Genomic DNA, 12,661 nt, shown 5'->3' with positions numbered 1-12,661 from the left:
TTAATTCTCTAATTTCTCTCCCACTTGGCTTTCTAGTTCTTGTAAGTAAATTTAGGACATTTCAGAAGTTTTCTTTTATCACCATGGAGGCCAGAAAATAATAGAACAACATTTTCAAGTTTTGAAAGTAAATGACTGTCAGTCTACATTTCTATATTCAGTGATCCTATATTCTGCAATTAGATTTTTAAAATCCAACTTAGACTAGTATACTCACAACATACTTCTAACACCAAGTGTGTCCTATTTTGCTTCTACAAACCAATAAAGTAATTACTATTGTAGTGAACAGCAACATGATGGCCTCTAATTCACTTTAATTCTGATACTATTTAACTGGAAACACTGCCAGATCCCACAGTTCGAGGACTAAGTCATAGAAAATTGTTCCACATATCAGACAGATTCTTCACAATACCCAGGCCTCTGGAACTTCTGATCCATTCATTAAAAAATAATAATAATAAAATAAAATTAAAATAAACCTGAAATTTCTACAACCTCCTTCTTGGATCAATTGGTTCTCAAGAAGACATTAACAAACCAAGTAAATACTCTCACCAGCTTGTAACAAAAGATATGATGATGGAGGTGAAGAGATGATGAGGCACAGGCAGAGGGTACAGAGCTTCTGTGTAAGCTCCACATACATCTTTCTCTAGAAAATTACTCTGTATCCAGAAGTCCATCCACATCTATTCTTCCAGGGCTTCATGGAGGCTTTCTCCAGTAGGCATATTTGATCAAATAAATCACCACTGTGCTCAATTTAATTATCAGCCTCTCTCACCTCCCTTAAAGTTAACAGCAGGAGTGAAAATTCTGAACTCTCAAATCTTGTTTTTCCCGTGAGCAGCCTCCACTTTAATACTAGCTACCAAGGGGCAGGGGCCAGCCGTCACACCACTCACCGTCATCTTAAAAGACATTCATGCCTCTGGAGATGTTGGATTGTGACCTGGTTATTTGTAAAATGAAATAAGTTTCCTCCTCAAGTTGTTATTGGTGTGTCCTTATCAGAGCAAGATTATGAAAACTAGAAAAAAGTCCAAATATATATTTCACAATGTCACAAAGATCTATTCAAAAATAAAAGCAAAATGAAGAAATTATAGGATAAAAGAAATCCAAGGGAGCCCATATACAACTGACAAGCTTTGAAATCAATGCTAAAGAAAATGAATATGGAAGAAAATATCAGAGGGAATGTCAGTATTTTAGGAATGGGAAGGAAAAATAGGAACTTCAAGCATCGGACTTTGTTACAGATCAATCTCTCTATTTGAATTCATTAAAACATATACTTCAGTTAACATAATAACAAGTAATGAATAAAGACATTGAATCAGTACTGAAAAGACTCACCCCAAAGAAAACTAAGGATCTAACCGACGTTTAACTAGGAAACTCCACCAAACTTCTAAAGAATGTAATGGCGATATTTCTTTTTTTTTTTTTTTTTTTTTTTTTTTTTTTTTGGTTTTTTGAGACAGGGTTTCTCTGTGTAGCTTTGTGCCTTTCCTGGGACTCACTTGGTAGTCCAGGCTGGCCTCGAACTCACAGAGATCCACCTGGCTCTGCCTCCCGAGTGCTGGGATTAAAGGCATGTGCCACCACCGCCCGGCGGCGATATTTCTTAAATGCTTTCAAAATCTGAGAAGGTGGAATACTTCTCACTCATTTTAAGTCCATTATTATCCAGGTACTGAAGGCCAATGAGAACCCAAGAAAGGGAAATATAGGCTGAGGATTTCAATGGACAATGATGGAGAGATCCTCAACTAAAAGAATATATTAGTCACCTTTGTCTTACTGTTACAGAATACCCAGAGGAAGAAACCTATAGAAAGAAACATTTGCTTTTTTCACTTCATTTAAATCTACTGTGTCAATGAGGCACAGGACTAGGAGCAGCCTTGTCTGTAGCAGAGGGAGCATGAGGCAACTTCTTGTCTACATCATAGCAGGCAGGAAGCAGTGAAAGCAGGCCAGAACCAGAAGTGGCCATAACCATCAAAACCTGCCCACAGTGATCCACTTCTGCCAATGAGGTCCTACATCACAAAGATTTCACAACCTCCCCAAACAGTGTTACTTTGGAGGGACCAGATATTCAAACACATGAGCTGTTGGGAGACATTTCACACTCAAACCATAACAAACAAGAATACTTAGAATAACCTCAGTGGATGCTGGAAAAGGTTCTCACAAAATCTAATGTCTTTTCTGCATAAAACCTTTTGACAATTTAGTTATAAGAGGAATCTACCATGACACAAAACCCATATATAATAAAATAAAGATGACATGCAACTCAATGATGAAAGGATTTAATATTTTGCTCTAAGATAAGAAACAACACAAGATACCTATTCTTACCCTTTATATTCAATATAATGCTGAAAATCTTAGACCAAGTAATTAGGCAGGCGAACAAATTAAAGCAGTCAAATGAAAAAGGAAGAAGCCAAATTGTCTCTGCTTGCAGATGGTGTGAAAGCCCTAAAGAAAACCTCAAAGATGCCACCAAAATGCTCTTAGAATTAGTAAATGAATTCAACAAAATTTCAGAAACTAAAGTCAGCATTCAAATATCATAAGCACTAGTGTACTAACAAAATCCTACCTGTAAAACTAGTAAACAATATCATATTTACAGCACTACAAAAATACACGGAAATAAATTCAATCAAGGAAGACAGATCCACATACTGAAGGGAGGAATTAACGATACAAATAAATGTCAAGATGTCCCATAGTTATGGATGAGAATAATTAATATTAAAATGTCCACATGATCCAATGTGATCTACAGATCATTGGGATTAATCCACAGAGTCTATTTAATGATCAAAGGAATTTATTTGGGGGTAAACTCACAAACATGGGAAATTTATCATAGGGGCCAGGAAAGCTGAGCTATGTCCCATGCTGAACAGCTAGGTCCAAGATCTGAGCATCCAGAATGACCAGGTAGCCAAGAAGAGAGGGTGTATGTGCATCCCTGGTCTTAAGGTTCCTCAGTGTACCCACCCCAAGTACAGGTACCCCAAGGTCATAGACAGGTGTAACAGCTACAGCTGCCTCACTAGGGTGGTGCTTCAGGGCATGGCCCAAACAGCAATCTACCACATCTTCCCCTTTTGTCTAAATAAGAAAGTTTGAACCTAACATAAAATTATACGTAATAGGAATGATTATCAAGGAGAAATTAATGGTAATGACATAAACAAATGGAACTACCACCAACAAGAACATCAAACAAGGGACACATACTAAAATCCAAAGATGTCCAGAACATAGGTAAATGGTATGTTAGAGAGATTATTCCAAAAACTGTCCTATCCTGAAGAATCTGAATCTAGTATTTAGTATGTTCTAGCTAAGATATGAGAAGATTGTAACTGTAACTGTTAGTCTTCAATCCCATCAAAGACCCGAGAAGGACCATAACAATATCTGAGAAACAGGAAATGCATGCAAGCAACTTTTGGAAATCATTTGAGAATAGACAGAGACAGCTGGCAGCCTGGACAGTCACCTAAAGTTTCTCAGCACCATTGGAGCATCCAATTTGGCTACAGGCCTAGAATATCTGACAGACGATTTTCAGAAGCAGGAATTTTGAAAGACCATTTTACCATGTCTTGGCAAAGTTCAGTAGTCATTTTTCCTTGTGTCCCACTCTTCCAAAAAGGACAGCATTCATACTGTCAGCAGTTGAGGCAAAGACATTTCTTTGTCCAGCAGGCCATTATGCAACAGGAAGAAGACAAACTTCCAAACGGAGTGTGTTAAAAGCACAACATTCTCTCAGGATCAGATCAGTGCTGCCAGAAGCAATCTTGTCTCATGTCAGCAGAATTTTAAGTTATTTAAATGTCATATTCTCTAGGTCTATGAAGTATTTGAAGATTACCTGTCCATCTAACCTATGTATCTGTAAATCTGGACAACCTAACTAATATAATTATAGAAATGACAAGCATGGGTGACTATAAATCTGAAAGTCTTATCTACCAAAATAACCTAAGGACTAAGGCTTTATATAAACAAGGTAAACAATCTGTAAACAAATGTACAGTTAAAGGACAATAACCTCAAAATTGTGACAATACACAAAACATCTTAAACAAAGGTAGAATAAAATGACAACAATCCTAAATATGTATCAATATATAAGATATCCTAAACAAAGGTAGAACATATGTACAGTATGACAAATATAATTTTATATTTGTATCAATATACAAAATATTTCAAATAAGAGTAGAAATATATGTACATTACAGCAAATATGGCTCAAAAAGCTGTTCACTAAACAGATTAAGTCTCTCTGAAAATTGCAGTGTTACTTAATGTTGCATACATAAAGAAATCCTGTACTTTATATGGATCAACAAAGTATTCTGAGTAGCGCAGCAATCATGAGCAATATTAATGAAGATGAAGATGTAGTCGAACCTTACTTCAAATCTATGGGAGTCACAACTTTATAGAGTTGGCATGGAAGAGACCAATAGGACAGAGGACTGTCCAGAAATTTAGGCTCAATTAATTGAACAATAATGGCGATACATACAATGGAGAAAAGAGACCATCTTCAGTAAGTGGTATGGAGACCACTAAACATCACTATTTACAAAAGTAAAATCAAACCTAAGGTCACCACAGTAGTATAAAAACCAATGCTAAATGGATTGAAGGCTTAAATATGAGACCTTAAACTATGGAAGTACTAAAATGAAACATCATAGGAAGCTGTATTGGGGGGACAAGAAGAGCTTAGCATAAAAAAAAAAATGTGTAGGAGCTGAATATGGTGGTGTACACCTTTAGCCCTACCACTCTGGAGGCAGAGACAGGCAAATCTTTGAGTTTTGGGCTAGCCTGTTCTACACAGTGAGTTCATGGCCAGCCAGATCTACATAATGAGACTTTGTCTTAAAACTACATACACATATAAGAGGGGCCAGAAAGATGGCTCCACAGGCAAGAGTGCTTGCGGGCCAAGCATGAACATGTAAGCTTTGATTGCAGTATGTATGGTTATAAAAAGATAGCACTGTCATGCAGGTTCCTATAACCCCAGAAGTGTAGCAGGTGGAGACAAGGGGCTTACTAGGAAATACGAGCAGCTAGATTAGCTCCAAGTTTAGTGAGAAACCCTGCCTCAAAGAAATAAAGCAGGGAGTAATAGAACTGGATACTTGATGTCTTCCTCTGGCCCTGCACATTCATAGGCATGTATACCCTCCACAAACACCACACACACCACACACACACACACACACACACACACACACACACACACACACATAACACACACACACACACACACACACACACACACACGAAAACAAAGTTAAGAAAAATTATAAGAAAATCAAACTACTTTACATCAAGAAAACAAATAGCCTGATTTACAAATTGGTAACTGATTCTAATAGACTTCTCTCAAATGAAGATGTAAAAATCATTAAAAACGTATAAATGATCAACATCACTACTTATCAGAGAAATTCAAATTAAATAGCAAGATATCCTTTACATCTCTTACATTGTCTACTATCAAAAGTAAGGTCAGCAAGGTGGCTTAGAAGGCAAACACATGCCACATAGAGCTAGTGGCCTGAGTTCTATATCCCCAACCCCAAGAAGAGAATTTGTTGTTGGTTTTTTTTTATGTTTGTTTTGTTTTGTTTGTTTGTTTGTTTTTTGTTTGTTTTTTTTTTCTCTTTTTGGGAGCCTGCCAACCAGCTCCCAAATAAGTACACATGAAAGCTTTTCTTAATTATAAATATCTGGCCTTAGCTTGGCTTCTTTCTTGCCAGCTTTTCTTAAATTATCCCATCTACCTTTTGCCTCTGGTCTTTTACCTTTCTCTTAATATATATATATTACTTCCTCCTTACTCCATGGCTGGCTGGGTGGCTGGCCCCTAGCATCTTCCTCTCCTATCTCATTCCTTCTCTCTGCCTTCCAACTTTGCCTATCCTTTCTCCTGCCTCACTGTTGGCCATTCTGCTCTTTATTAGACCATCAGATGTTTTAGACAGGCACAGTAACACAGCTTCACAAAGTTAAACAAATGCAACATGAACAGAAGTAACACTTTTTAAAATAATATTCCCCAATAGAATTGACTCCCAAAAGTTGACTTCTGACCACCACAGATGTGTGCACAACTGTACTCACACACATCATACACATGCACACACATACATACATAATAAGAATTATGATGACTATGTTTTGGAGAAGACATGGAGAAAAGAGCAATCTGGATTGGTGGAAATGAAAATGAGTATCTCAATCATGGGAAAGAAACTGAAATGTCACTAAAAATTTATAATAGGAATACCATATGATCTAGCAATCCGATTGCTGAATATAATATATATATATACATTTCATATATATATATACATATATATATATGAAAATGAAACCATGAAATATACTCTAATGAAAACAATGGGTAGGAGAGATACCTTCATTCCCGTGTCTACTGCAACATTTTTAACAATAGCCAAGATCTGGGCAGAATCAACCTAAGTTTCCATCAAGGTATGAATGGATAAATAAAATGCATTATGTTATACAATGGAATGCTTTTTAGGCTTTAAGAAAATATGAATTCTGTCGTTTGATGATATAGGTGAATCTGGAGGACAAGAAATATAATCTAGACAAGCAAAATATCACGTGAGCTCAAACATTATGTAAAAACTAAAAGATTCAGACTCACAGAATTAGACAGTGTTTAGCAGTCAATAGGAAAGGGAGATGTTGGTCAAAGTACATAAAAGCCCACTTAGGAAAAATAATCCAAAGAGATTTACTTTAGAACATGGTGGTGAGAGCTAATGGCAGGATGTGAAATTCCTTAAAACTGCTAAGAAAGTCGATTGGAGACATTCTGTCCACAATAAATACGTGAAGTAATGCATAAAATATTGGATCAACTTGGCAGTCCCACAGGGTATATATATTTAAAGACATATTTTTGGTGACAAATACATATAATTTTCTATCAATTAAAATTATTAAAATACACACATAATCTAGCAATGAAAAATTCAAACCTTTTTAAGGGAATCTTTTATTTATGTTGACAACTACAACAAAATTCTATATAGTGGCAAGGCTTCAACATTCCTTTTAAAGTGGTTAAATATTAATTCTGAGAGAGATGTGAAAAGGTAAATAAGAATACTGTATCCTTTGAAAACCACTGCAAAAATAGAGGGATAACATAAAAACTCAATAAATAAAAGACATAAACAAGTCATAAATCATACAATATTTATTGATTAAAAAACTCAACATAGTAAAGACATTTATTCTTCCTAAGTTGATGTATAGATCTAATATGTTTATAATAAAAAGACTATCAGGATTTTTGTGGGAAAATGGACTCTTTAAGTTCACATAGAAAGATAAATAAATGATAGCTACAAAAGTTGAGAAACTAAGAAAGTTAGAATGAAAAACACTGCTTAACTTCAGGATTTATTATGAAGTTACAGATAGCAAAATACTGTAGGAAGAGGGAAAGATAGACACAGATCAACTGAATAGACTAATCAGATCTACACACACACATACACACACATCACGTGTCTCCATCATGAAAAGAAGAATGAAAGGTCACCAAAAATAGGAATACTATATTATCTAGCAATTTTATTGGTGAATATATATTCAAAGAAAATGAAATCAGTGGGTAAAAGAGATGCTTGTATATATATATATACATATATATATGTATGTGTGTATTATATGTATATATGTATGTATGCATGTATATGTGTGTGATTGCTAAAAGCTAGAAATAATATAAATTGGTAAAAGACACACACACACACACACACACACACACACACACACACACACATATATGCTCCTTTCCAAAATAACTTCAAATTTATCCAAATTTATCCTGCCTGACTTTTAAAGTATAAAACCAAAATCTTTTAGAAAAAAAACATAGGAATGAATCATCTTACATTCTTGTTAGGCCAAGAATTCTAAAGTACAGTATCAAGGACACAACCCATAAATGTAAAAAAAAACTTATAGCTCTAATTTTAGAAAGATAAGAAATATGAGAGAAGGGTGACAAAAGATGCTCTTGAAACATAAATGACAAGGGTTATTGTCAATCAAATTTTTGATCGGGTAGTTTTATCCATGATATATAAAGGGTTTTCATGATACAAGAGAGCAAACCATCTAGGATTGTTTTTTTGTTTTCTGTTTTTTGTTTTATTTTAAGGAGCAAAATATTGATCAGACATTTCATGTATGAAAATATATATGAATACATGAATGGGCAAAAACACAAACACAGATGTCTAATATCAATAGACTTTAAAGAAATATTAGATGAAGCCCTCATGAGAAGCTGTAATATTACAAACTAGAATAGGTCAAATTTATTAACAAACTGATAATAACACGTAATGGTATTTCAGGTAATTAGAACTCTTCTACACTGTCCGTGCATGTGTGAAATGATATAAGCACTGGGAAAGAGATTTGGCAATGTTTTATACTTAAATAGGCAATTACCATAAGACCTGCTATTTAGATACCTGCACATCAAGTGTAGAAAAATTAAAACTTACAATTACACAAAAAATCTGTACTGGTATCTGAATGGTTATTAGCTTATTCATAGTTACTACAAGTTAGAAACAATCTAAATGGGCAAGTAGACAGATTGGGTCTACTTGCAGTAGAAAGATACTCAGAAACAAGAAGGAAATAGACATCAATGAACAAACAATTTGATGACTCTAAGTGAGAGAATCCAGTCTCATGGAGTTGGGTCCTTCATGACTCTCTGGGAAAACATTCAGGGAAACATAGAATAAGTGGTTGTCATGAGTAGGAGTTGGGAAGACAATCTGGCTACAAAGGGGAAATACCAGGAACTGTTTTTCATTATAATTGATTGGCATATTTTGTATCCTGCTTCTGGAGGTGTCTGCTTAGATCTATAGCTATTAAAAGTCACAAATCTCTTCCCACAGGAGTTCATTTAGAAGCTTGATTATGTTTCAGTGACATTCCAGTCTCTTTAAGGATGCCATCTCTTATTTTTACCTCTGACAAACCCAATAACACTGAAGATAAGCCTAAGCAAAATCTCATGTCTCTTTTTAAATTCTGAATACAGAGTCATATGAAAATGGGAACAATTAAATACATATAAACATTTTAGCAGTGTAATCAAGAAAATCCTATCAAGTAAAATTTATAACAAAGTTAATTTAACATGCATTACTATTATGAATCATTACTGTTGGGTCACATGGTATGCAATACATTTAAATGACTGTAATTAAGATTGCTTTTACAGTCAAAACCATTTAAATTTTTTCTCTGGTACCTGTAACTGCTGCCAATGTTTTTAATACTGATGTACATCATGCACAAAAATCTTTTTCTCTCAGTTGATTTGCAAAAAAAAAAAAAATATGCATAGATTTGGCTCACAAAAGTCAAATGCAATTCATATTTGGGGGCCTAAGTAACAAGAGAGATTGTCTGGAACTGGAAAACAATTGAAGCATGGAGCCATACAAAATAAATATTGGATTCTGGATGAAAAAAAGTTAAAACACAATGATTTCTTGTACACTTACTCCTTATGAGGCAGGGGGTCTGAAACTTCAGGGATTCGATTGCAATAATCCAAGACCTCTGGCCTACAAAGAGATGTACTGTGGAGTGGCAACAAAGGACGTCCAGAAAATGGCAAAGGCAACTTTTGTGAATTCTGACATGCTATTTGAAGTCAATGGTACTGTACAGTGAATGAGTCTGGGTGTGATAACAAAATTTGATAGTTGGGCTTTTTGTTGTTTGTTTTGTTTTGTTTTAACAGAGAATAGTTCATTTTTAACTAAAAAAAATGTAGAACCTACCTAGGATGTGGTGATTGAGCTGAACAAGGATGAACAAGGGTCAGGACTTCAGGAAGGGTGGGGTCCCTACTCACAGCACTGAATTCAACCAAGAAAGGTAGAGAATGTTTGGGAAAAAGTAAATAAAGCCTGGCGTGAAAGTCACCAGCAAAGATCTGGTGTGAATGATTAGCATTCACTGTATGTCTAGTTAGGAGTCATCACAAGCTTGGAATGGGCAACTTGCATGCTCAAAGCATCATTCTCCAAGTGAATGTGAAGCAGTATGGAAGATAAATTACAAGAGGACTGAAGATAAAGTGAGCAGCTGGGACGTGAGCTAAGTGGTCCAGAAGAGACCAAATCAATCCTAGGCAGTCTTTGGGTGTGGACAGGAAGAAAACATGAGTCACATAGCAGAGCTGGAATTACAGGTTGTGAGTCTGCCTAGTTTATCTTGATGAGAATATAAAGAACTTAAAATATGGTCTGGATACTAAGGCTAAGTGATGGAGACTTGGGGTGTCATCAGTTGCTAGATGGCATTGGACCTGATACTGAAAATGTGAGTTTGGTCAGGAGAAGTCGAATTTGAGACATGAATTAAATGGAAATGCAGCCAGAAGGCCACAACTGATGTTGGAGGAAGAGCCAAGTGTATTAAAGCTAAACTAAAAAAGTGAAGTGTCAATCGCTGAGAGCATCAAGAAAATTGATGGGGAAGGCATTTTGGCGACAGGTTGAACAAGGCCTTAAGCAATAAAGCAAATGGAGAAAGTTCACTAGAAAGCTAAGTGAGAAACCGTATTGAACCCTGTTGAACCCTGTAGGATGCTGGGTTCCTCTTCATAGATTAGTATTCACAGGACCCAAATTTCAGGTGAATGAAACAGAAGGAAAGGTGAGGAAGGAGAGCTATGGAGTGAGGGACATTTAGATTTAAATATCAAGCTTAAAGAGCTTTACACAACCATTCGCAATCTCAAAAAAAATTGCAGGACAACAGCCAGCTGACTTGCATAAAGAATTACCCCATTTCCTCATAAAGCAAAGTATCCCTACATCAGTTTGGGAGACAGCTCCGTTGCTGAAGCACTCAATTTGCAAGGACAAGGAATCTGAGTCCCATGCCCAGAACAGAAAGTGAGGAAGGGAGTGAGAGTGTCACATACCTGTAATTTCAGAGCTGCAGCTGCAGAGAACAGGTGTGGGTGGGGACTGGTAGACCCCCAATGCAGCTTAACCTACTTAGCGAACTCCAGACCAGCGACTGGTTCCCTCTCAAGGGAAAATTAAATGAGCAATAAGGAAAGCGGGGGACTGTACCCAAAGTCTTCACTTCCACACATGCACACAGAATAGAAAACATCTGTCCACACCTGGCCACCACTATTAAATTGACATTTGCAGCTCTAGCTAGACAGAGGACCCAGAAAACCCCTGGGAGAATACCTATTTTTCCTGATGATTTTCCATCTTTTAGGGAGAAATGATGGAAAGAGAAGCATGAACAGAGCTCAACTCCAGCTGAGATTAATTTTCCTGAACCCCAGTGAGGCTATCACCTTGAGACAGGCAGTCTCAGAATTGAGCTCCTTCTGTATGTCATTGCCTATCCATGATGGAGAAAACAGGCACCTCCTCTTTCTCAGCTGACAATTTTGCATTTTGCCTTTTAAGGAACATTTCAACACCATCCCTAACTGATTTCTTTTGAGGTGTGTTCTCAAAATTTGACACGCTAGCCTTAAGATCATAGGGCTTTTTTGATTTGCTATGAATGACACTCTTCCTAGTCAGCTGGAAGAGGAATGACTCATTGCTGGGGGAAATTATGGGATAGGCAACTCTATGTAGGCCTGTATTCCAGTTTTTCAGTGGCCACAAGTGATGATAGCCCTGTGTGATAAAATATGACACTTCACATCCAAGAAAACAGATGATAAACATGGCACATCACTTCCAATGTGTCAGCCCTCTCCTTCAGGACCCAACTGTTCCCAGACATAAAGTAACCTCGCAGAAACAGGCTAAGTGGGTTGTTCAGATTTGTGTTCTTGTTTCATTTTCCTGAAGTTTTTCATTCCACGGCTGTAAAGATGTGGCTTGAGGGTATTAGATAAATGCTAAATAATAATCAGGCTGAGAGGGAGAAATGGATTTCCCAGCATAGTGGGTATAAAGGGAACAGGCTTAATTATTGATTCTCACTCCTGCCTTGTTCACACCTCGGCTCACATTCAAATAACTTGAGGGAGAAAATGGTTCAGAATCTAGTAAAGCAGAAACTATTCTGGGGCTGCCCATGTATCAATTCCACCCCTCCTTTAATTTGGAAACATATTTCTATGTCATTGCAGTAGATCAATAAAGAAAACACAGGAAGCAGACCTAGCAATGTACGGCCAAGCTGCTAAGATTGGAGCTTGCCAGATGGAAGCAGGAGGGAAGAAGTTTTGAGGCCTGGCTCATGGGAAGGCCGGAGGCCACTTTTCTATTGGATTTTAGCTGATTTCAGTTTAGAGATTGCTATTAAGGGCCAGTTTAAAAAAAAAAAAACTCAAGGAAATCTATGAGATAGTAGCATGGATCCTACTTTGACTTTTTGTAGCCATGAGTTTTTGAATTGAGATTTCTCTAGCTCTTCGCTAATGCACCACATTAAAAATTAAAGCCTTTCCAATTTCTGAAACTAGTTTCAAACAGTCTCATGGTGTGTTGAGGTCAAATCCAATGAGTAGGTT

The sequence above is a fragment of the Peromyscus leucopus genome, chromosome 7 (genome assembly GCF_004664715.2).
Source record: "Peromyscus leucopus breed LL Stock chromosome 7, UCI_PerLeu_2.1, whole genome shotgun sequence".
NCBI classification, from domain to species: Eukaryota; Metazoa; Chordata; class Mammalia; order Rodentia; family Cricetidae; genus Peromyscus; species Peromyscus leucopus.
The sequence above is the reverse complement of the archived record's forward strand: the minus strand, read 5'-3'. Positions refer to the sequence as shown.